The following is a 27,797-nucleotide window of genomic DNA, read 5'->3' as shown; positions in this document are numbered from 1 at the left end:
AGTTTTCATGATTTTCCATTATTTGCAGCATCTGGAAATACATTCACCTATAATATTTCCGAGACAGGAATTTAGACCATAGCACAGCAAGTTGATATGAGTTTTTTTCTTAAATAATATTCTTTAAGGAGGGCAACTATTAAAAAAAATGCCACCAAGTTTTAAAGGAGTACCGTCAGTCTGCAGAGATCAGATACCCAGTTTGCTCCTAGAAGTCACTTTGGCAACACAGGGGAAAAGTAATGTGAACTCTCCTCCCTTTTTAGGAACATCAGGGTTTTTAAATTGAAGCAGACATTAGATATGATTAAGTTTTCAGGATTGAGTCAATGTTTGTTTTAGCTTCGGAGACCTTTGTACTAAGGGAATCATAAGTGGAAGCCCAATGTGTAAAACAGGTAAGAGTGGAGCGACCTTTATGGGGAAAAGCAAGCAGTCATCAATATGCCCCCACCTTGCTTCCTGAAGTAGATCCTTAGCACGTGCAAGGATCTTCCTGGGCAGTTCAAAAACCAGTGCTGAGTCTCAGAACTCATTTCACAGAAGGAAGCATCAAACTTTTGTGAGTGTGTGTGTGTGACAGAGAGAGAGAGATCCCAAACTCCTATCAGTAACAGTAACTTCACACTCTCTTGCAGGGATCCCTGAGTAGTCTTGCCAGGGTGTACCTAAACGAAGGAGGTACAGTTTGAAAAAGTCCTGGAAGGGATCAGGTGTCTACAGACTTGGAAACTAGTGCTGAGGACAGAGCTGAAATCAGATGCCAGGATTCCTCACTCTGCAGATTGGGGGCCTTTGGATGAATGCTGCAACCTCACAAGGCAGCTGTTTCTCAAAAGCAGACTTAAAAATTCAACTGTCTCTACATTGCACAATACCATAACATGTTAATAGAAGAGAATGGATAAGTATTCTGGATTGGGGTCCATCTTTCATCTTTTCCAAAAGTAGTGGGGATACCAAGATGTGGCCAAGTCTCACTTTCAGAAGGTCACTTTCCCCCAGCCCTGATGATCTAAATCAGAGGTTGTCAATATTTCTTTCTTTCAGAGTGGTTGCAAATAACTTCAATTAACTGTGATTATTTAAACATCAGCTTCAAAATCTTCTTCTGGTTTAAAAATCCAAACTGCTGGCCTCTCTAGGAACAACACACATACACACACACACACACACACACACACACACACACAAAATATCCAGCAACACTGGGTCCACTTTCCTGCTTGAAAAACAGGTCAGGAGTTGGCTGAGCCACTGTCAGCTGCCCCTTTGGCCAGGACCTGTGCTTTCCTATATGCCACAGTCCCCACAGTCCCCACCACCCCATTCCCTACACCACTTGTGCTAAGTTCACTTCACTCATTTATCTGCCTGCCTACCCCCTATTTAACACACAGATAAGAAATCATCATGTTTACAAGTAAATGTGCATGTGCATGTTCTCTTTCTCTCGCTCTCTCTCTCACACACACACAAAACATCATCTCTAATTAGCAAAAATAAATATTATAAAATTCACGTTACACCCATGGATTAAATACTCAAGTACCTACTCTCAGGCAATAAGACATAGTGGCAAAGCTAGCAGGCACTTAAATCTGCCTAGTTCTAAATCTTGCCACTGCCACTTACTTAAGACTGGGCAATCCACTTAACCTCTCTGTACTTCGATTTTCTCATCTATAAAATGGGATAATAACAGCACCTGCCTCATAGAGTTGCTGATAGGACTAAGGGAGTCACTACATAAAAAGTGTATATTGAGTCCTTAGTGACATTAGTTGTTGGTGTTATTATTCAAACCCAGAATCATCAAGTGTTACAGCCAAAAGAGAAAATGTAGATGATTCAGTCACATAAAAGCTGACTGGTTACGAACATGGAGACTAAATCTTGGCTTTGCCACTTACTAAACGAAGGACCTCTGGTGAGCTGGGTAACCTTTGTGTTACTGAGTTTCCCCTTTTGTAATATCAAATATTGTAATATCAAAATTATTAATTATAATATCAAATATTGTAATGTCACAAATCCCACAGAACGTCCTCATGGGATTTGTGTAAGAATTTAATGAGGTAACACCTATGAGAACTTAATAGTACCTAACATGTGGCAAGTACTCAGTAAAGTTTGTTACTACTAGTATTAGTCCAATCACTTCCTTATACAAAAGACAGAGTCAAGGATGTACATTGACTTGTAGAAACAGAGTTTCAAGCCATCAGATGTTACTTCACTGCTTTTTCTGTTTAATCTGGTTTCCAATTTCTCTATCAGTCAACTACACACTAAGAGCAAAAATAAATAAATAAACATGGAAAAAGTCAATTTGGACAAGGTATCCTGACAGAAGGAAAAGGAAAAGGTGTGGCCTGGTAGAAAGAACATTGGATTCGGAGTCGAGTAATCTCTACCCAGCTCCCAGCCCAGCTAGCTGCATAATCATGGACTAACTGTGCAACCTCCCTGGGCTTCTATTCTTAATCTGCAAACTAAAGCCATTAGGCCAAATCGTCTTTTTTATCGCTCTGAAATGTAGTGCCTGTGTGTAAGTGCTTGCTTACTTACTGATGTAAGAGAGAAAAGTAAAATGGCAAAGGTCTGATACAAGAATTCCAAGGGCATAACATTCTAAAGTCATTTACTAATAAAGGCACAGAGCTCTACAAGCCTCAATAATAACTGAGGGCATTTGCTGCATTTTAGCAAAGGGTGGCAACCAACATTCATAATGACAACCCTTAATCATCATGAAAAAGCAAAATTGGGTATAAGTACTATATTTAAGAAGGGAAGGAGGGTACATAATGCACATTAGAAAGAGGTACATGCAATATGGTTAACATTTTAGAACACTTGATGCTTTAAAATTTGACTACAGGGACCCCCCCCCAACACACTTTTTAGTTGGAAATGTGGGAAAGTAAGATGTTATTATATTAATTTTGAAAAGGCAGAATAGAAAGACAAAGTTAGATTCCTAATTTTAAAAGCATCACAAGCATCATTAATTGAAAAATAAAGAGACCAAATGCAGAATATGTTGATTCATTCCTCTAAATTTTAAAGCCTAAACTTAATATAATGGTACTTCAGCAGTAGTGGTACTAAATGATCCTCGTCTTCACAGTCTAATTGCCAGGAGAAAGTGCCCTGGGAGGAAACTGGTTCTTCCATCTGGAAAAAGGATAAGAACAGGGAAAGGAAGGCCTAATGTATGAACAATCCAAATCTAATCAGTTTTGCATTTTGCACTGGCTTCAAATCAGATCTTCCTACCCCTACTGGTCCAGTAGATGGAAAGCAGCACGACACTATTTTTTTGGAAACAAATTCTGTACAGGGAGCCCAAACATACAGTACTTCATATCCAACTGGCAGGAATAAAACCTGAACAAGCTGCAGCTATTTGAGAAACAGATCTAATAAATTGAAATGAAATGCCTGAATCAAGATACCCATCCAAATCCACACCTCTCAAAATTTGCTATACTTAATAAATTATCTAATTATGACCTTTATGAATATTGAAAACACCTCTTCTACAGAAATTGTCCCACTTTGCTGTAATAGGGACACTCTTTAAGCCCTGCACATCTCCAAAAATAAAAATCTCTTCTCTGCCTAGCAATTCCGTAATTGTTTTCAAAGAATGGACAATATGTATTTAGAAGAGACTGGGAAGTATTTGTTATTATTCATAGCTGAGTAGGGGCTGAAAGATCCCAACACTTCCTGGTGTTTCTCAGGCCAGGATGAAGTACCGAGGAATGCTACGGCAGATGGGCCTGCAGAATGTGCAGACACCAAAGGTGCTTTGTCCTGGCTACTGAGTGACTACGAAGACAGGTTCTTACCATAAGAACACGAAAAAAAAGAAAAGAAAAGAAAAAAAAAAAGGTGGGCTTCCTTCTACCCTGCATCCCCCACACCTCCACCAGGATGCCAGAACAGATTCCATAGTGCTATCCTCTGTAGGCAATCTGTGTAGATCTCTAACAAATAGTTTAGAATAAAGTGGTAAATATATTCCTTGAAATCCAGTGCTACAAAAAAGAAAGCAGATCATAACAGACAATAGTCGATGAAGATGTAGCATCTAAAGATAACTTATTCAGAAATAAATGATAAATGTGATCTTTAATTTTCCTTTTTTATTAAATCACAAACACAGGAGATCACCTTAAGATTTTATATTAGTTATTTTATCTATGCACCATAGTAACATACGAAACAAAATTAAGATAATATTGCATTGCCACAGAAGACTACAAAATACTAATATGCCTGTCATCACTTTGAAATGATAATTACTAAAAAGGCATTTCTAAGGTTTGTAAGTTTTATACACTAAGAACAAGTAGTCAAATAAGTATGTTAACATGAAATAAAATAAAATCATTTTCTCCAGCAGTATTTTAAAGGCAATAAAATAATTAGTGATGCAAATACTTGCTTAAATGAATTTATTACAGTGGTCTTCAGAACCAGAGCAGTATAATTCTAAATTTAGAATTCATCTCACATGGATTAGCATGATCTAAACAATTCTTCAGATAAGCCCAGAGGTAAGAGCAACGGTACATGGCTTACAAAGTGGAGAAGACCACCACCAAGACAACTAAAACTCCACATCTATACACCACACTCATGAATCTAGGGAAACACTATTATTGTTCCATTCTTCAAATGTTTGTGCAGTACCTGTTTTAATATTTAGCTCCTGGAAAGGATCTTTCAATTTCAGTTTGGTGATCCTATATTGCTTAAAAAAAATTTATTGTCTTTTGAGTTATTGAATCCTCACTTTTGATACATCATTTCACTTATTTTTCTTCCAGTCTGTACGTAAAAAGAGTCTGTAGTTCGAATGGTCGTAAATTGACTATTTTAGCACCAAAGTGGCATGCTGGATAAGTGGGAAACAACCCTCAATGGTTGAAGTACACCTGCAGCATTCTTATGTCACCCTACTGAAGACAAGATTGAGATCAATTCAGACATCACTAGTCACTTGGCTCCTTGTTCAAAACAACCCCATTGGTAGACAATCAAAGCTGAAAATATGTTCTGAATACCAGAGCTAGGAAAGTTTGCCCAAAAAAAGAAAGCCAGCTGGCTAGGGCCAAAAAAAGTACCTTTCAGTAAATGCCAATAAAACTTTACAAGCTGCCAAAATAACAAAGATAGAGTAATTACAAAGGAAACTTCACAATTTTCCTGACAATAAACACCTTCTTAAAACAAATTTTTCTGTCACCTGGCCTCAATTGTTACAGCTGTTAATACTGACTGGGGTAAGTCTTGCAAAAACATTTCATTTGAACCAACTACTAATCTGGCACAACATTTCTATAATTTTTATCCCAAAATAAATTTGGAAAATGTTCTTTAAAAATCCCTTCTAATATTTAATTCAATGTATATTAAAGGAGTTTCCATGAGGAACCGTCACTCTTACAGAAAAGCTTCTACCCAAAGTATTTCACCCAACTTGAAAATTTTCATTGAATTCTATAAGATTAAGAATCCCCCCCCCCTCAAAAAAAAGGGAGCTGCTATATGACATACAAAAGTAAAGGCTGTGATTGGGCAGGGCCACTTTTTTTTTTTTTAAGCAGTCAAGTCCTTTTTAAATTTCTTAACAATAAAATAAATATTAACTTAAAAACATTTACAGCACAAGAGCTACATCAGAATAATGAACTATAAGAGTCTCTGCTGACGCAAACCGAGCCATTGCCAATAAAACAAGAAGCAAACAAGCCAAATGCTGACAAGGAAAGCCAAGCAAGAAAGCCTTGGATAGACTTAACCATGGCCATGAAAAACACAGTGAGGAGACACTGTGTAAGATACCTATGTAAGAAATTAATTTGAATACCTCTTTAAATACTTTGCAAGTATTGTAGGAACTAAATGTAGGATCAGTGAATGCACAGATCACATTTCCATACCTAAAGGATATAATCCCAAGAAAATTATTATTGGAATGAAGAATTTTTGAATTATATTAGCATATCATGAGTAATTTTTGTGATTTCTTAACACACTCATTTTTTTCTACAAGAACATATCTCTAATTTCTCATCGGGATCCATTTGGGAGTTCTGAATCACACATGAACCAAGCCAAATTACAGTATTTCATAAGGAGTTTAAGAGATTACTCTTGTCCACCTGCACAGTCTTTAAAATGAACAGTTACTGAGAAGTGCTGTAATCATAGATACGCAGCTTGTTAAATCTGATTTCAATACCAATACCCTGCATGCAGTTTATACTAAGACATATTTATACAAAGTTATAATTACATTTGACTTAGTTGATATGATCTAGTGATAAAGAAATATTACAATAGCTGAAAATATAAAATCAAATATTATACAACTATTCTTTAATTACATACACTTGTAACCTAAGAAATGTTCTTAATTTTCACCCTATTTATAATAATCCACAAGGGCTTCTTAAATGTTCCTTAAATTCTTGTTACACTTTATAGAGTTGTTGATATAACCTCCCAGCTGCTAGTTCAAAGGATTTTTGTTTCTTTTTTATCGGCTCTAGAGTCTCCCTATTACACTATTCCAGGAGCGTACCCTTAAGGCTATATTATAGGAGAGAACTCCGTATAATAAGATCATTGCCATCCTTCAGGAACCAAGCCTTGTCTGATGGGAACCAAGATAGTTCACCTGTTACTAAATTTGCCTCCATAGCAATAGTGTCATGGCAACATTCCAATGTATATTTTTTACTTTGACTTGCTAACTGCAAATAAGGGGAAATTAGATTACCACATTAAGCATAAAGTGTAGAGCATAACTAGGTAGCGGTGGTGTACAGGTGTTATTAGAAATAGAAAATCTCAGCATGGAAGCAATAATACTTCAACATTACAAATCTTTTTACTTCTATCTTGGGCAGAGCATTTTGTAGTAACATCAAAATACCTATCAAATCATACTAATCCTTGCACAATGCAAGTATTTATGTTATACATAATATACAGTATACAGAGGCACTACATAGGAAATAAACTGCATTTGATTTTATTGTCACATAAATTTCATTTAAGTAAATACCAGTTACTAATTTCTGTGGATCAATAAAATTTTTAAAAGACTCCAAGGAAAATAGCAAAATGTCAAAAAAATTAAGATGTGATTATTAAGGTGGATCTCTATTATTAAATGAGGAGGTATATCCAAATACTCAAGTGTTCTAATGTTTAACTGCCTGTTTTTAAAACATCAAACTATATTTACTGCTACGTAAATCTAAGGCACCTATTTAAATGTAACCTTTTGAGATGCTTAGATGGTGGCACCAAGCCCTTTTGAATGGACAGGTATTACAATGTTTGCTCTAGATCACAGATCAATTATAGGGATAATCAGTTTTCTATAACTTGGTGATCAAAGAGGACGGTAAACAATGACAGCAAACAGCATTGGTTGTCTACCAACACAATACAATGGTGGAAACTTGCACATGGAATGAATTTTTTAGTATTTCTGTCTTATTTTATTTTCTGCATTATAATCTAATTCTTTAAAATACTGAGCTCTGCCAAAGCGTCTGCTGTAACTCCAGGTGGAAGGTGCATCAAATACTGTAGCCAGCTGATATATTCAGCAGCTTATATTAGCACTTAAACACACAAAGAGGATTTATACAGCACTCCTTTGTAATTGATAGTTCCAAGAAACTAGAAAAGTATGAAGATGAAAGTGCGCTCTGCTCTCCTTCCAAGTGTGCAAAGAGAAAAGATGAGCTTTGGAGAAACACATGGATACCACCTGCAAAACAATCCTATGATCACAACCATGATAGGCCTGGTTTGCATTCTCCTCCTCACGCCTTTGAAGTAAATAGAAGCTTTGTAAATTGAGGGTGTGCAGAGGGATAAAAGTTAATTCAGATAAAGCCTGATTCTCCTCTTCCCATACAGGGCATGCATAAATTCTTAGCCAGTGACTATTTCTTTGAATTACTACATTAGATTCCACTGACATAAAATATCTGGTATATATGCATTATTTAGCATGTATTTGTTTTAAATATGGTTAAGTAGAAGTGTGTCTATATGCTAAAATCCATTTACAAAAATACATTATACTCCTTTGCTTTTTTCTTTCCACTTTTCCTCCCCAATAACATGACATTTTCATCCTCAGAAATGTCCAGGTTGGCCCATTTGTTGTTGTTCAGATAAAACCTGAATACATCTGACTTTTGCTAACCCACAAAATGACCTATCAAACTTCATTCCCATTGCTATCCAGTGTGTATGTCTATATTCAAACACTGCTACCATTCTCTCTGATGGACAGAAAATGCTCATTCTTACTTCAGAACAATTAATACCTGGTCTTCTCCCGACTTAATAGGCCCTCCCTTCATCACTGGGTAAATCATACAAATGTTGAGAAGCCCAGTTGATGTGTGGTAAGCACAGATATAATAAAAATCAGGTGCCAAGGAAGATCTTTCCAGTTCTGTTGCTACTTGGGTACTGTTTGTTACTTTGAGCAAACTGTTTTGCTCCTGACAATCTTAGTTTTGGCACACAGCTCTATCTAGGAGACAGTGTAGCATCATGGTTAACAGTATAAACTCTGGAGCCAGATCTACAACTTTGTTGCTGTGTGACACGGGACAATCCACCTAACTACTCTGTGCCTTGATTTTCTCACCAAAAGAAGGAGATAATAATAGTTTCTACTAAATAAGGATGCTATGAAGACTGGCTGCATTAAGATATTTATAAAGTGTTTAGAGGATGAATTAGCATATAGTGAGCATTACACAAGTATTAGCTATTATCCAACAAATACAGAGACACTGGGTGAATAATCTCTAGGTTCCTGTCATTTCTAATATTTCTCATTCTATTGTAGGTCAGGCTTCATTTTCTTCAATTTCTTCATGAGGTCTTTCTCAAGTACTCCAATCTGTGTTGATCTTACTCAAAAAAAAATCTACAGAATTTAGTGTCTGTAAGGACCGTTCATTTAATTTGTAGTCAGGTAGTATTTTTAAAATTGTTAATACAATAATAGTATTAATATTAATAACTATGAGTGATCTATTTTATCCTCCTTACACATCTGTAGTATCCTCACTCTTCAAAGTCCCTTTGAAAGATGAGGAAGTACTAAGAGATTAATTGACATACCAAGGTTACCCGGCTATCAATAGGAAGTAGTAGGTGGACCATTGAGCCTAACTAGTAGGACTCCAAAGGCTGCACTTTTAGGTGCTATTTTAACTTCCCACTCACTGTACCTTAAGTAGTCCCAGCATATGCTTCCCCTTCTTCCATACTTCACAGTATGCTTTTACAAGGCAGGAATCATGTTTTTTTAAATATTTTTATGCATAAGAATTGTATCCCATATAAATAGATACTTAAGTACCTATCTATCTTTATCCTGGCATGATAACTATGCAAGTAATTCACACAATGTCTAAAATGGAATGAGTCTCAAAACGATTGCTTAAAAATGGCTTGTTCTGGCTAGGCACAGTGGCTCACAGCTGTAATCCCAGCACTTTGCAAGGCCGAGGTAGGTGGATCATTTGAGGTCAGGAGTTTGAGACCAGCCTGGCCAATATGGTGAAACCTCGTCTCTACTAAAAATACGAAAAGTAGCCAGAGTGGTGGCACATGCCTGTAGTCCCAGCTACTCGGGAGGCTGAGGCAGGAGAATGACTGGAATCTGGGAGGCAGAGGTTGCAGTGAGCCAAGATAATACCACTGACCTCCAGCCTGGGCAACAGAGTGAGACTCCATCTCAAAAAAAAGAAAAAAAAAAGATTTATTCCCTGGAATCTTTTTTTTTTTTTTAATTGGGAGCCATACATAGATTATTTATCTTTCTTAAGTTAAATACTTAGAGTACTGTGCATAGACAACTTGACACATAAAACAAAGATCCGAGTCTTCCACAGATCTGTAATGTATTTACTGCTACATCTACAGTACTTCTTCTTTTTGAGTTGTTAGTGGAGGACAATGGAAAGGAAGATGGTGTTCACCTCTTAGAGAACAATCTATAATGAATAATTACATCTATCTAGGGAAGATATGCTACCAGTATGTGGCAGCAGTAATGACATCACAAACCAACTCTTTCATGGCTAAATTAATCAAATGCAATCATCTTACATTCTTTTAACTATATTATCAACATTGCTATTCTGAATCTTCATTACTGTTATCTGCCCTCAAAACAGTACATAAATTAAGTAGATATTGATACTGCCTGAATTCTACAGAGTTATTGAGTTATTCAATACTCATCTATGTTCCAAACTCTTCATACATATTCCTCATTTAATCATTACATTCACCCATTTATTTTCCCCTTTAACTTACACAACTTAAAGAAGTTAATTAATTAGTTCAAAATCACAAAAATGGCAAATTATAAAACTAATACTTAAACCTAGACATGCTGTACTCCAAAGCTCACATGTTGCCATGTGAGCTTATAGCTACTTCAAGATTTTACCTTAGTGCCAAATTCTCTGATGTTAGTAATTCTTTTTGGAGAGAGAAAAACTAGAATCTATTTTTCTTATACTTAGCATGCAGAATCCGATTGATGAAAATCAAATTCTAATTTGTTTTTTTTGATGTTATTGATTTTCCTTGGGAGCTGAAAATATAATAATCTGTTATCATATGCCAGGAGTGTTGGCTCATGCCTACAATACCAACATTTTGTGAGGAAGGATCACTTGGGTCCACAAGTTCAAGACTGCTGGGCAACACAGCAATACCTCCTATCTACAAACAATAATAATAATTTAAAAATAGCTGGGCATGGTAGTGCACACCGGTAGTCCCAGCTACTCAAGAGGCTGAGTTGGGAGGATCATTTGAGTGCGGGTGGTTGAGGCTGCAGTGAGCCATGATTGCCCCACTGCACTCCAGTCTGGAAAACAGAGCAAGACCTCATCTCACAAAAAAAAAAAAAAAAAAAAAAAAAAAAAAAAAAATCTGTTATTATATAAGAATGATTGCACTAATATTTGTGAAATACTTTGGGTCAAACAAATCTTGTCCTATAGAAGCCCAGCCATAGCCTTATAATTGATTCATTGGAAAAGCAGCTATTTTATAAGGTGATCTTTGGTCACTCACAATTTAAGCAGCCCATTAATTTTAAATGGGCTTCAAGAGGACCATTTTAAAGCTGAATACCACTTCATTGCAAATAGTCTTACAGCAAAGGTCCTGTGGATTCATCTTTATTATTTAAATAGCAATGATCATAAAATTAGCACCCTTCTAATGTAGTTCTCATCTTGATTATTGCTATTTAACTAGTGAAATTTTTTCTTCAGGTTGAGTGAACACTATAATTATTATTGCTTTGCCTTGTAAAGGTTGCATCTTAATTGAAAAATCAACACTTTTTTTTCCCTTTCAATGAATACATCAACTTTGAAATCAACAAAATATTGAGGATAGAAGCAATTTTGCTAGACCCACAAATTAGGGTGTCCTTGATTGACCACAATTCATAACCCATAATCTTATACATAAGATGCTAACTGATCCTGTAACAGGGTCTGTATTACAAGTATCAGAATGTTTCCAGCACAACACTTTTTGTTTATGAATTCCTACGGTCAAAGTAGATTTGAACAAATAACACTTCTGAGTTTCTTTTGACAGTATCATTACAGATATGCACTGAACTACTTAGTGTGATCAACAGCAAAAGGTCAAGTTGTTACAACTATTTACAGTATGTGTGGATATAGTAGATAAAGCCCACATGTTGGTAGGTGTAGACATTATTTATGAGTATGAAGAAAAACACAAAATGGTAAGTTGATCAGAAATTAATGCACTTGTGATATATTATGAATGGTATGTTCTGTGTATTTCATATATCTATATATTTTTGTATATACAGAATAAAAGCTTATATAGTATGTTCTATGTGCCAAATATATTACTTACATATTTCACATAAACATATACAATGTTACACACACACACATATATATACATATACACATATATATATTTATATATATATATTCTCATTTAGTACTGATTTAGTCACCCTAGGGAAGATATTTATCCCATTTTTACGCAAGAGGAAACTGAGGTACAATGATCTTAAATTGCTTGTACAAGGTCACACACCTAGTAAATAGTAGAGATTTGAACTCAAGAGGCCTAGGTCCAATGTCCTACTCTTATACAGTACATTGTACTCAGTCCCATAAATAAATCTCATTATGTTTATATCATATGGCTTTAGTGTCTTCAACATCAACACCATCAGTAGCATGAAATAATATAAAAAAGACGTATCAGACAAAATGCAAAATGTGATATTCAATTAATTTCGGCACATTAGCAAATGTTCCTGGTCTAATTATGTGTTGCCAAACAGAGTCCAAACCAAAATTTAAAAATTCTCTTTTGAGAACATCTTTATTTTGTTAAGCAAACATTCAGGATTCCTGAAGCTGAAGACCTATGTATACATAGACCTTCACTACATTCCTGCAATCCAAAGCACAAGGATAAAGATTTTCATAGAGAAATAGGGAACTTCAGGAATTGTCTACTCCACCCTTGCTTTCCATATATGTATTAGTTTGTGCATTATGTTATAAATTAGAATAATTCCATGAAGAATAAAAATCATTTTTGATAAATTTTCTATTTTTCTTTTATTGTATTACACAAGCATACAAATTTATGTATGTATGTATTACACAAGCATACAAATGTATCCATGTATGTATATATGGATGTGGCAAAAACACTTATTTTATGTCTTTAATTCACTTGTATAGTCATGGCCAATCAATGAATAACAACTTTGTACATTTTACTGGAATGCATACAAGGGAAAATGTTACAAGGTGAGTTGGTTCTGCCATTCAACACCTATGAATGTAGTTCCTTATATAGGAACCACACTAAACCCGTATGAGCTTTGTCTACTCTGTCTATATCCCAAGGTCATTGTGAGAATCAAATGAGATGTAGGATGTGAAAATGGCCTATGAAATCTAAAATGCTAAACAAATATAAATGATTAGTATTATTGCTAGTATTGTATTCATCTTTCAGTTCACAGCACCTAGCACAATGCCTGGCACTATGAATATTTATGAACACAATTTATTTTTCATTATGAAAAAAAGCTATGGTAGGAATGTAACCAACAGGACAAGCTGTATGTTACCAAAATAAAGATGCCAAATCTAAAGAGTCTAAAACTGCTATTCCCTTAATTATTATAAATAATATGAAAATAAGAGCATATTTTTCCAATTTTGTAATTACAAAATTCATGTGTGTTTTACTATATTCACAACTATTGAAATTTTACATTAAGGTTTTTGAAAGCATTTTAATACCAATCTTGGCAAAAAAAAAAATGTAATGCACACACACACCTATACAAATATATATAGAGAGAGAAGTTTACTAATGACTTCTCATTTTCTTAGAATTTAACAAAACTTCTAAGAAAAGAATGTTACAGTTTACATAAAATTCAGATGTTTGTATCTATTAGCCTGCATATATGTACATCACACACACATAAACTCGTATGTCCATCTCTACATAAGACCAATACATAAGAGGACAGGTCTATATATTCCATAAGCACATTATCCGAACTTTCAGAAATTGCTGTGTAAAAGCTAAAAGCCTAAATTTCCACTTTGATCAATGGGACAGCTTCATCACAAAATGGGATGACTGATGTTTATTGATTAGCTGATAACTTTCTAATGCATCAGTCTTTAATCTGCAATAAAACTGTGAATGAAAATAGAGCTTTCACAGAGGAAAACAGGGATGATTTTCCCGAAAGAATACAAGAACATGGAGATTTCAGATGGCAAAAATATCCAGAGAAACACAGCAGTGACATCCAGCTATTTGGCTTTCCCTGCAGACCCGTGAGTTGAGACAACTACATCACCTGACATTCTGGCCCCAGTGCCAAGGACTACGGAATCAAATCAAATCAACATAATAAGGCTGTTGTGTTCATAAGGATGGAGAAAAACAACTGCAAACAGCAGTAGAAGTTCACTTCACAGCATGACCACCATTTCAAAGGAAAAGCTGACACTACTGAGAGGTTTGCTTCAACACTACCCATACATCTCGATAAGGATGAGCCATTTTTAACCATGTTGGGTGGCCTTGATAGTATTTGGCAGAACTTTTGCTGATAACTCTGTAGCTGGAAATAATTCTAAGAAAAGCATCTTACGGTTAAGGACTAAATGTCAGTGTTGAAAAGTTCTGGGGGATAAATGGAGAAAGGGGTGCATATATTTCTAATCAAAATTTATCCAGAATTTTGTATTGGTTTATAGATCATGATCATACTTAATGTGAAAAATCTATATAATACTAAGCTAAGAATTATGCATAGATACATTAACATTGATAAAGGAGACAAAACCTGGCATAAAGATACTGAATTGAATTTATTCTTACATCCAACAAATATACATTTGTGCTAGTGATGTAGCAGAATTTTAAAATACCCTTTTGAATAACAAAATGAGTGAGAAAAGTATTTCTTATTCCAGTGTCACAAATAGTGACTCTGATAAAGAAAAGAAAATCACGAATTAGTGAAAGTATCCAGGTTCATATTTTTCCTTATTTATTTTCCCAACACACAGCTAAGGGCGTACAATCTTTCTTTTAAAATCATAAAGAGCCTGATAACCTTTTTGTTTTTCAGTTTCTCATCTTTAAATGAAAGGTGTTGATATCATTAATCTTTATCATCTCAAGCTGCAGTTTTGAAACTTCTATGAATATTTACTACTATAATGGGAATTCCATGATCACTCGTAATACTCCTCCTACTACTACTAATACCTCTGCTGCTGCTGCTACTACTACTACTGCCTCCGTTCCCAAACAGCTGTTCTTCTCCATGAAAAAAGTACGCCATGTCTGAAACATTCTGGGGCCAAAACCTGTGCATAAACAACACACAAATATACAGTGTTATCATAAACATCTCTCGAATTCTGATAAATAAGAGAAAATCTTTGAGGCAGAGAAGCGCACACACTGCAGCCTAGACAAGGACTGGAATAGTTCCTAAACACCATGTCCTCCCATCTATTTTTCTCACAGCTATTCGCTCAGATGAGTTCACAGAACATCTTTCTTGAGACAAACCTCTATTGGAAGGTCCTCTTGGTCTCTCTTCCTCTGTCATATCTTGATGAGAATAATTTTCAAAAACTATTAGCAAAACACATTCTTTGTTAGCCATGCAGATTTTTTTTTTTTCCAGAATAGAAACAGTTTTGAAGCTTGTACATGTAGTCTGAGTATTGGCTATCAGGGAGGGAAGATTTGCACACACTAAGCAACCATGAGCTGGGATTCTCAGCTGTGTCATTTCAGTCATCGCACGCCTTAGTTACTTGGTTATTTTATGCCCTGGGTTTCTCTTCATGTAAAACAGGAACAACAACAAGTTATTTCAGAGTATTTGTCCTAACTGAGAAATGTGTGGTGAGATAGGAATATCTAATAATATTTATTACAGTGCCCTAATCTGATAACTGAGATTTAGCTCTAATGTTACATAAATGCAAACAGCTTTCCATTAGCCCTCAAAGAAATATAAAACAGAGGGAAATAAAAGCAGCTATTGGCATTCATTTTCAAACAATTCAAACCACCTGTGCATGAATATATTTTTTTAAAAAATAAGATTCTAAATACTCAAGAAACTACTCATTCAATTCAGTATTCAATGTGAATAACACACACAAATAGAGCATGAACCATCCTCTATAAGCCAATGAAAATAGGATTAAAATTAGGATGTATGGATTAAAATTAATATGTATTGGCACACAGAAGTTGTTAATTCTGACTAAGATAATCAAGGGAAAAATAAATCTTAAAGAACAAATATGATCTCAATGAATAGGACAATACTCTGCATATAGTAATAATTAACATTAGAGTACATCATTTTTAAAAAGTCCAAATATATTCTTCTTAGTCCCCTATAAGATGAATTTTAGCATAGGTCAAAAGGTATTAACACAGACTCTGATAGCCATCATCCACTGGGAGATCCAGTGGCCTCACCTTTGGACAGAGTACATTTTGTTAAAATAATCATAAAATTGGCCGGACGCGGTGGCTCACGCCTGTAATCCCAGCACTTTGGGAGGCAGAGGTGGGCGGATTATAAGGTCAGGAGATCGAGACCACAGTGAAACCCCATCTCTACTAAAAATACAAAAAAAAATTAGCCGGGTGTGGTGGCGGGCGCCTGTAATCCCAGCTACTCGGGAGGCTGAGGCAGAAGAATGGCGTGAACTTGGCAGGCAGAGCTTGCAGTGAGCCGAGATCGCACCACTGCACTCCAGCCTGGGCGACAGAACGAGACTCCGTCCCAAAAAAATAAAAATAAAAATAAAATAATAATAATAATAATAATATAAAATTAAGTCCGGGTGTGGTGGCTCACACCTGTAATCCCAGCACAGTAGGAGGCCGAGGCGGGAGGACTGCTTGGTCTCAGGAGTCCAGACGAGCATGGGCAACATGGCAAAACACCATCTCTACAAAAAAATACAAACATTATCTAGGGAGGGCGGTGCACACCTATGGTCTCAGGCTGAGGTGGGAGGGTCACTTGAGCCCAGGAGATTGAGGTTGCTTGAACTCAGGAGATTGAGGCTGCAGTGAGCCGAGATCATGCCACTGCACTCCAGACTGGGCGACAAACTGAGACCCTGTCTCAAAAACAAAACCAAAAACCAAAAAAAAAAAAAAAAACCCAAAAAAACCTCACTACAATTACATGAAACCTAAGCACGTTTTCTTCAATATGTAATAGATCAGAGTCTAAATACGCAGTGATTATGCATAGATTTCACATCACTCATATAATTTCACATAAATCAATATGCAATAAATACAACTTCATTTATCAATTATATGCAGTAAGAACATAAGCTAAATGATAGCAGATATTTTTCTGACTTTTTTCACCACTGTATCACCAGTGACTAGTACAAAACCTGGCATATAATAGGGACTCAAAACACATTTGTTGAATGAATAAACATCAAGAGTCTTATAAACCTACTTAACACCTGTATAGACTACAACTGTGGAGCATATGTACCCAATAAATAAATTAATTAAACTAAAATCTCATAGGTAAAATAAGAATTGTTAAACTGTTAAGATTTATTATTCATATTTAAAATCATAAAAATAACGGTAATGGACATGGATCTCATTTGCAAGAATATAATCATTCCAATTTTGAAAATAGAAATGTGAATACAAGATTCTGCTACAATAAGAGATAATTAAAGGGTCCATCACAATTCAAACCTCATCAACAGGACCTAAAAACTAGTCAAAACAGGATTGTATACGCAATAACTAGGAGTAACTATGAATCAAATCTCTGAATAGTTTAATAATGTCACACCTACAGCAAAACAAACCAAAAAAACCTTCTTTGCTAAACTTTAGATTTAAAAAAGATTCAAAAGATTATGTAGAAAACCATTGCACAAAGGTACTTTTCTGATCTTACAGCTTAATCAGACATTATATAAACAGTATTTTTAATCTAGCCTTTCCGGATATATTGCCAATAATGAAGTTCTTGAGTTAACACTACCCTTAGCTACTGTCAAATGCAAACAGTGCTTTAGATTTTAAAAAACAATAACATCTAACCAAAACTTTTACCTAGTAAGACACGGCACCAACTCTCATTAGGAAAAAATTCAATGACAGACAGAAGCAAATATGCACTGTGCATCTTAAATAGATGTTTATTATGATAAAAAGAAAAAGTGGAAAAATGATACCAATAAAAACCCATAACAAACACTAAACATACAATTACGATGTGAAGGTCCACATGTAGTAGTTTAGCTCAGGTTACTTCTTTTTTGTATCTTATTTCATGAAACTTACATATTCTATGAGGTAGTAGCCCCCAAATATATTTATTTTCATGACTGCTTTTATTTTAGTTCCAAATACTAATAATTGTTGTGTTTACTTTTTTACATATCAGAATATATAGATGTATGCATATTTATTAAAAATATGGGGACAAAAAGTACAATATTTGGTTCTGCAAATAATTTTCCACTGACATCCTTTACCTAGATTTTTTGAATAAATATTGTTTGACTTATATTTCTATCAAGTCCATTCATTGTATAACAAAATAATTATTTAATATGAGGTCAAGTTCAACCAAAGAAGGTATAGATCACTTTCTTCAAAATAACTTGTGACTAATTACAGGGAGGGTAAGTAAAAAATATTTGCTGACATACTTCCTTTGAGCACATTTCAAAAGTCAATTTCTATAATATCTTGTTATATTAAGGACAAAATTAAAGAAGGAAAATAGGAAAGAAAAAGCTGAAGACTTGGGTTAATATATATATATTTTAGCTTTCAGCTTTGGAAGAGCAAGCACCAGTTTTGTAGGCTTTTGAATTTTATTTTTTGGTTTTCGTCTGGGCAGAAGTCTGCCCTATCTACCTTAACAAGAGTAAACCAAAAATAGTGAAATGTATCTACTAGAGCATACTTTATTAAAATCAAGACTAATGTAATTTTCTCACTGTAAGTATACAGAATATAAGTATTGGCTGCACCTGTCCAATACTTACATTCCGTATACTTACAGTGAGAAAACTCTAAGTATACCAATAAAGGAAAGTGCGTCTACTTCCCATAAAGGAAAGTGGTCCTTCATAGTAAATTCTACATACATTATTCCCCCATGAGTTATGTTTTTTTCTAAAACCCTCTTTTCAATTTAAGCATGCATGCACCATATTTAGATAGTATCCTTTCTCTTTTCCTTCTGGCACAAAATCATAATGTGGCTCTGGGCCTGAAAGATTTGTTTCCCTGTCAACTTATAGATAAGTAAATAAAGGTTAAGAGACATACCCGAGGTATATGATTTAGATTTTATTTCTTTTGCTGGACTTGATGGATTCCTGGGAGGGTATCTAAAACAAAAATTCTTGCAAGGGAACCTACTTGCAAGATGGAGAGTACTTTTCATTGGATTTTCATTTTGATTTAAAAAATGTATTCCTTGAAAAACAATCAAGCACCAAACTAAAATTTTTGCTTTACTGGAAAGGGGGCTGCTGGGCTTTTAATTGTGACAGACATAGAACGCATCTGCACCAATGGAAGAGTAGAACATCTAAAGACAAGAATTCCTACCAGACACACCTAGAACAGGGTGTGTCTCTCTAATCAGCATTGGGAAGTTCCTTCTAAACTAGAATTGATTCCAGTATAACAGAAATCTACAATCAGCAATGACTGTCTCACAGCAAAAGTAGAGAATAATCTTTGGAAGTGGAAAATATATATAATTCTAGCAAAGATAACAAAAAATAAGAATATATTAAAAACATTTTTATATAGCCTTCATTTTTTGATTCCCTAGTATATTTTAAAAATAAGATGACAATATGTTACTTAAATAATATTTTCCAGAAACTGATTGCCTCTATTACATAACAAATTGTATATGGGTATGAATGGCAAGATCCAGCTTACAATTTAATTGCAAAACAGTGATACTGCTGTCTTTATTTTACAATTAAGTACATGACAAAATATCTAACCTTGCACTTCATGAAAAGCTTGCATCAGAATCACCTAACAGCTCCTTAGAGATTCAGAAGCCTAGTTCTAGGCCTCTAATGTCAAGTTCTCACAGGACAGGAAACATGAAGCTGCATTTGCACTAGCTTCCCAAATGATTTTTATTCACACCCAGGTCTGAATAAGATTACCAAACTAAAGTAGAATAAAACAGCTGATTACTAGCATTAAAGTAATTAAAACCTATCCAAAATGTTTTTCTATCTCCATAGAACAACAGGTAAAATCTAAAACTGATAAAACAAGAAGTTGCAGTGCAAGCTATTTAGTATGTAGAACAACTAAAAGGCAGTTGCTTCTAGAGAGGACTGTGAGTTGTGGAGTTGCAGGAATGGGGAATAATTTTATTTGCACTTTTTCCTGTTCTATAAATATACTGCTTTGACAAAATATTTAAACTGGGCCAGGCACGGTGGCTCACGCCTGTAATCCCAGCACTTTGGGAGGCCAAGGAAGGTGGATCACGAGGTCAGGAGATTGAAACCATCCAGGCCAACACGGTAAAACCCCATCTCTACTAAAAATACATAAAATTAGCCGGGCGTGGTGGTGGGCGCCGGTAGTCTCAGCTAGTCGGGAGGCTGAGGCAGGAGAATGGCGTGAACCCGGGAGGCGGAGCTTGCAGTGAGCCCAGATCGCACCACTCCACTCCAGCCTGGGCGACAGAGCGGGATTCCGTCTCAAAAAAAAAAAACAAAAAAAAAAAACACAAAGCAGCAACTACAAAAAGCATACCCCAAAGAAACTCAGAACCATCAAGAGGTAGCTATCGTATAGCTCTCAGGAATACTAACTTGGGTGGGAAGGTATGCAACTAGTATTCCTTGAAATGGATAGTTTGAGTTTACTTGGTAACATGTTTAAATAACATGCCTCAAAAAAAGTTTTAAATTTTTTTGAAACTGAAAACAAACCAAAAAACTCATGTTCTTAAATCCAAAAACTGCCATTTCCCTTTCAGTGTGTGCTCTCATTTTGGTAAAAGCAATTAGAAAGACGAAAGAAGACAAAGTTTTCTTGACCAATCATATCAAAAAAACTTAATCGGGCAAGAAAGTTTTCAAAATTAGTATAAAAAAATCAAATTTATAAAGTACTCACTGTATGTGTTGAAAGAAACAAGATGTAGGAAGGTAGCTTAGTAAAAAGGCAGGAAATTATGAAAATAAACCATAAATGGAATTTTTCTGATCCTGGACAAGTACATGTTAACATAAATTATTCAGTCAGGGTCTACATAGACCTGACTGACTTCAGTTTTCTAAGAAGCAGATTTGTAACAGTAATCTAAGTATTTATTTTTTCTACTTCATTGCAAAAAAAGAAAAAAAAAGTCGAATGCTATTATTTTATTTATTTATTTTTTGAGACAGAATCTTACTCTGTCACCCAGACTGGAGTGCAATAGCATGATCTCGGCTCACTGCCACCTCTACCTCCCAGGTTAAAGCAATTCTCCTGCCTCAGCCTCCCTGAGTAGCTGGGATTACAGGCATGCAACAGCACGCCCAGCTAATTATGAAGTTTTAGTAGAGACAGGGCTTCGCTATGTTAGCCAGGCTGGTCTCCAACTCCTGACATCAGGTGATCCGCCCTCCTCGGCCTCCCAAAGTGCTGGGACTACAGGCAGGAGCCACTGTGTTCAACCCAATGCTATTCTTAAAACCAGAAATTCCTAAAGAAACAAAGTGTAGTTTTGATTTTCATTTACTTAAAGAAAGTGTCAGCCGGGCACGGTGGCTCAAGCCTGTAATCCCAGCACTTTGGGAGGCCGAGACGGGCAGATCACGAGGTCAGGAGATCGAGACCATCCTGGCTAACACGGTGAAACCCCGTCTCTACTAAAAAATACAAAAAACTAGCCGGGCGTGGTGGCGGGTGCCTGTAGTTCCAGCTACTCGGGAGGCTGAGGCAGGAGAATGGCATAAACCCGGGAGGCGGAGCTTTCAGTGAGCTGAGATCCTGCCACTGCACTCCAGCCTGGGGGACAGAGTGAGACTCTGTCTCAAAAAAAAAAAAAAAAAAAAAGTGTCATCCATGTAATAATAATAGTGGTTTTAAACAGTTGAGTCCCCACACACGGGTTTGTCAGCATGATTTTTGTGTGGTCCACTAGTATTGTATTACAGATATCTGATAAAGTATAGAAGTTTGCAAAAGATTTACTTTTGTAAATAGTGAAGAGTCAGGGTTATTATTATTTCTGTAATAACATTTTTTCCAATTGACTTGCCCTCCAGTGTGTTTTATTGAGTGTAAGACAAAACAGTAGAGTTACAAGGATCTATCCTGTTAGGAATTTTGCATAAGGAGTTATGCATACTCCTGGAAATGCTCTGGAAGAAGATAAAATGTAAATGTGAACATCATTATCAGTGAATCACTATAGAGAAAAGACTGAAATGAACTAATGTAACCAAATGGAAACAAACTAGCTGTAAAAATAACACATAATTTTGTTGCGAAGAACAAAATGAAAGGTGGTAGATTTTTAAAGATTAATGATATAACTGCCAGGCGCGGTGGCTCACGCCTATAATCCCAACACTTTGGGAGGCTAAAGCGGGCGGATCACTTGAGGTCAGGAGTTTGAGACCAGCCTGGACAACATAGTGAAACTCCGTCTCTACTAAAAATACAAAAATTAGCCAGGCATGGTAGCGCATGCCTGTAATCCCAGCTACCTGGGAGGCTAAGGCAGGGGACACTTAAACCCGGGAGACTGGGGTTGCAGTAAGCCGAGATCGTGCCACTGCACTCCAGCCTGAGTGATACAATGAGACTCTGTCTCAAAAAGGAAAAAAAAAAAAGATATAGCTAAATTTAAAATATATGATTTTATATGATTTAAGGCTGGGCACGATGGCTTGTGCCTGCAATCCTAGCACTTCAGGAGGCCGACATGGGCAGATCACTTAACCCAGGAGTTCAAGACCAGCCTGGGCAACAGGACAAAACTACATCTCTACATAAAATACAAAAATTGGCCAGGCATGGTGGTGCGTGCCTGTAGTCCCAGCTACTTGGGAGGATGAAGTAGGGTAGAATGCTTGAACTAAGGAGACAGAATTTTCAGTGAGCCAAAATCATGGCACTGCACTCTAGCCAGGGCAACCAAGCGAGACCCTGTCTCAGAATAAAATAAGATTGAAAACACTGATGTAATTAAACTTAAAGTATACAATTTAGGAAAATTCTCTTTAAATACAAATGTATATCCACTTCAGAAACGTAAGTTTCATCTGTGTTTGAAATACTCCTTAATTTGTCCTTTTTGAGAAGACACACTTCTATTTCTTCTGGACTAAAGCACATCCTAACGTAATTCTATTTTTTCCAACAGAGTTCTGAGTTATGAAAAGATTTATTGCTAAGGAATAAACAATTTGTCAAAAGCATGTTATTGTTTCTCTTAGCCTTCATCGATTTCCTGCATGCACTTGTAGGAAGTTGTTTTCACTTGGTTTTTATTTTTATTTTCTGATAGATATAGGGTCTCACTATGTTGCCCAGGCTGGTCTCCAACTCCTGAGCTCAAGCAATTCTCCACTTCAGCCTTCCAAAGTGCTGGGATTATAGGCACAAGCCACCAGGCCCAGGCTCTGTTTTCACTTATTTTTAATGCCTATACTTGCTTCAAAGTTAGCATCCTTCAAAGGTTAGTAATTTATAGTATACCATCACTGGATTCCACATTTCCAATGAAAATATTTTGTAAACAGCAATAAATAATGCTCAGGGAAATTTTTAGAAAGTTCTCAAATGTTATGGTTTAATCTCATTTTCACAATTTTTGGATGCTCTGATCCTTATTATTCTACATGCATTTAAACATGTTACAGTCAAATGCATGTTCTATAATCCAGTATTGAGCAAAATTTTGTTCTTTATTCTCTCAACCTTCATTCACCAAAGGACTAAAGCAGTAAAAGCTAAGGCAGAAGCATCTTATTTCATTGAGGTATGCAAGGAAATCTGATTATTCACATTTTCAAAACTATCCGCATAGAATTTACAGACAGGCCACACAGAGGGGATGGAGTTTCTTTCTCTTTCTAGAGATAGGATCCCTCTGCCCCCACTAAGCATACCCAGGCAGACGAGAATCAAGCATCTGTTTAAAGACATTTTGGAGACCATCTAACCTCTCAATTCCAATATTTGATAAACCTCTGCATCCAGAAATCCTCTTTAGTATCTAATACAAATGCCTTATTCTTCTTTTTAAATCATTTCCCTCTTGTCCTTTCTTCAGTGAAGACTAAAATTAGTTGGTCACTGTGATCTGAACAATCACATGTCTGTGAATACTTGAAATAACATATATCTCCACTTTTTTTTTTTAATTAGGCTATTTCAGACTTATTTTTGCCTCTGTTTATAGGTATTTTTTAGTTATTATGTATCTTATTTACATGTCCCAAAGCCATATTGGTTAAACTGTAAATATTCTCTAATTGAAGTAAAATAAACTTTCACAATTCTGAAAACCTTTGGTTAAACTTTCCCGGTTTCGGCAAGTTTTCCCAGAATGAGACTATATGTGCAGTTTTAAGGCATATCATATGTTTCTACCTTAAGAAAGGAATTAAGACTCTTAAGATGCTTAGGAGGAAATAAGCACTAAGAAGTTGATCAAGAACACAATAATAATTTTACTTATTATTCTTCTATAACATGCAAGCCATGCTGAACGTGACATGCTTTGTATACCCTCAAGAAGTTCACAATCTTATCAAAGACACAAATGTATCTAAAATACTATAATATAATAAATATACCATACAAGATGCGGTGGAGTCCAGCTAACTCTGTGGGGCTAGGGTGGCAAGAAAAGGCTGAGAAAGACTTCAATGAGGTGAAATCTCAGCAGAGTCTGAAATAGGAGGTTCACCAGATTGCCAAGCAAAAATGAAAACTTTTAAAGCAAAATGAACATATGCAAGGGCAAAGAGACTTAAAACAGCTCAATCTGCCCAGAGAACTGAAAAATTAGAAGCGCTAAAGTACAGAGGAAAGGAAAAGACACGGTACTGGAGTAGCAAGAGTTTAAACCAAAAGGATAGTCAAGGCCTGGGTTATAGAACAATTTTCTGTACAGCTAAAGAAATAGGACTTTGTCCTGCAGACAGCTTAAGAAGAAAACTAACAAGGCCAAATAGCTATGTGTTAATGCTACTGCACAGGGCGGCTTGCAAAGAGGGAAAATCAAAAGGCAAGAAAACCAACAAAAAGGCTGACTCAGAAGTTCAGTGAAGGCAGAATATAGGTGTGTGAACTAAAGCAATGAAATAGGAATGAAGGAGAGGCCATGAAATTAAGATATTTTTGAAAGCTAGGATCAACAACTTGGTTAGCAATTTGAGGTTTATGGTAAAGAACCGAGTTCTCTGAGGATAAATATCAGGATTTCAGTTTGGATGGTGATGCCACTAACTTAGAAAGGCAACAGAAGTAACAGAGCAATACTGGTCAGGAAAAATCGTGATTTCACTGTTGGACTTGCCGAGTGTAAACTGTCTGTGGAGCATTGCGTTAAAGATTGGAATTGGCATGTAAATGGTGTTTTGTGCAATGCACAGCCGAGGGCTGAGGGAGTGAGTCCAGAGGTGTTGCCTTTTTCTCATCTGCACAGGGACACTAGCGGGGGGTCAGGTGAGGATGTCCAATAGACAGCTTCAGAGGGAAGAACCAGGCTGGAGACAACAATGTGGAAGACATTGATGTTCAAAGCTGTGCAGCCCAATATAGTAGCCAGTAGCCAGACATGTCTAAATTTAAAATAATCAAAATTAAATAAAGTTAAAAATTCATTTCCTCAGTCCCACTAACCACATTTTGTGTGCTCAACAGCCAATGTGGTTAGTGGACACTGTATCAGGTGGCACAGGTGTAGTCATGTCCATCACAAAAAGTTCTATCGGACAGTGATGGCATGGTGCACGTGAAATAAGAGGAAAGGGGCTCACGCCTGAGATACCAAAACTTTGGGAGGCCAAGGCAGGTGGATCACGAGGTCAGGAGATTGAGACCATCCTGGCCAACACGGTGAAAGCCCGTCTCTACTAAAAATACAAAAAATTAGCTGGGTGTGGTGGTGGGTACCTGTAGTCCCAGCTACTCGGGAGGCTGAGGCAGGAGAATGGCGTGAACCCGGGAGGTGGAGCTTGCAGCGAGCTGAGATCGCACCACTGCACTCCAGCCTGGGCAGTAAAGCAAGACTCTGTCTCAAAAAAAAAAAAAAAAAAAGAAAAGAAAGGAAAAAAAAAGGAAAGGTTTGGGGACAGAACCTTAGGGAAAGAAGAGGTCCACAAAGAGGAGGGAAGGAAAATGAGTTGAGTGAGAAGGAGTGGTCAAGGGATTAAAAAAAAAAAAAAAAAAAGGAAGAAAATCATGCCCGTGTGACCTTAAGAAGAGTTCAAAGAGATTAAATATTCAACAATAAGAAAAGGTGAAAAGAGGTCAAATAAGAAAAGTAGTAAAAAATTACCTCTAGGTGGTTCATTTTACCCTGACAATTGCTATAGTAATGGAATTGTTACCAATTACTTTAGATGTAAAATATCAACAAGTTTAATTCTTTTACTCAGACGACGTGGTTAGCTTTTAGAAAGAAGAATTCAACTGCTCACAGGCAGGGAAATGTTGGAATATGACCATTCTCTTTCCAGACTTTAATCAAGAAGGGGAGGACTTGTGTGAGCCATCGTCTGCTGGGAGTGTTTCTAAGGGTGTCTAATTAAGTTCTATATATTTGCTGAGTAAGTTTCTTAGAAGCCTATGTCAAATACCTGCATTTAGACATCAAATAGCATTATACAGTCATCTTCTTGGATCAAAAATAAAGCTAATAGAACAGCGGTTACCAGGGACTGAAGGCAGAGAAATGGGAGTTATTGTTTTACAGGTACGGAACTTCAGCTTGGGATATAAAAAAGTTCTGATGTTGAATAGTGGTGAAGGTTGTACAACAATGTGAATGTACTTAATGCCACTGAACTACAAACTTAAAAATAGTTAAAATGGTAAATTTTATGGTACATATATTTTACCACAGTGATTTCTTTATAACCAAGCTGAGCTAAAACATGTAACATGTTAGAGAATCTGGACAAAACCTTGCACAACCCTCTATGCCTGAGAAATTTAATATACCAAACATAAATGCTGAAAATATTGCCCACAAACATCTGTTACTTGAAGTAATGCAGGTATTTGTATTAGATTTATGATATAAAGATGTGAACATATGGGTTTCATAAGTTGTAAGACATCAAGCATCTCTTGTTACTACCAATATTGCCTCCTCTCATACTATCAATGGTCTGAAAAAATAAAACAAATTTAGATGTCACCAACAGAACAAAAATGCATTAGGCCAGTTTCATAAATAAGATGGCATTTATACCCTTTTCCTTAGTATTTGCTCCTTTGGTCAGTAGCGGCAGTTAGCTGGTAGAATGGTAAATTATAAATATCAGCAGTAAACCCCGAGGCAACCACGTTTGTACGGGCAAAATGCTCACTCTGCGATTAAGGGACAGTGAGTATTCCATGAATAACTCCTCATGCATTCTCTGACAGACCTGGGAGCAAGGCTCGGGGAAAGGAGCGTGGAAGGAGGAACCCTGAGAGAAGCCAATGGCTGTTTCCATTTGTGCTACTGCAACCAGGAAGCAGAAAATTTCAGGTTAAAAATTAAATAAAAGCAGATGACAATTCATGAATTTAAAATACTACAATAAGCCAACGAATGTTTGCTCCAGAATCTTTTATAAATTATACAATAACTAATCTCAAGTAGTTTTTAACTCTATCTCCCATCAACATCCAGGCATTTCTCAGTAAGCATATTGGCAAACTGGAAGTAAACATGTGCATGTTCATGGATCACACCCTATTTCCTCCCAAAGATATTTACCGATATGAAGAACAAGACCATCTTTCAATCAACTCAGTTTTCCTTGCCTACTATTTGGAGTTCTCTTCCAATATACAGAATTCAGGGATTCTGCTCAAAATAGAGTTTCTGCTGATGTCACAACCTGACAAATCAAATC

The 27,797-nt window shown here is 36.2% G+C and overlaps 1 protein-coding gene across 4 annotated transcripts in view; it reads right to left on the bottom strand.

Annotated features, from left to right (window-relative positions):
• Window positions 1–27,797, bottom strand: part of ETV1 (ETS variant transcription factor 1) — a 99,344-nt gene that overhangs the window by 58,980 nt on the left and 12,567 nt on the right. The gene's annotated exons all lie outside the window — the stretch shown is intronic.

Source organism: Chlorocebus sabaeus, chromosome 21, assembly GCF_047675955.1.
Source record: "Chlorocebus sabaeus isolate Y175 chromosome 21, mChlSab1.0.hap1, whole genome shotgun sequence".
Lineage (NCBI taxonomy): Eukaryota > Metazoa > Chordata > Mammalia > Primates > Cercopithecidae > Chlorocebus > Chlorocebus sabaeus.
The sequence above is the reverse complement of the archived record's forward strand: the minus strand, read 5'-3'. Positions and strand labels throughout refer to the sequence as shown.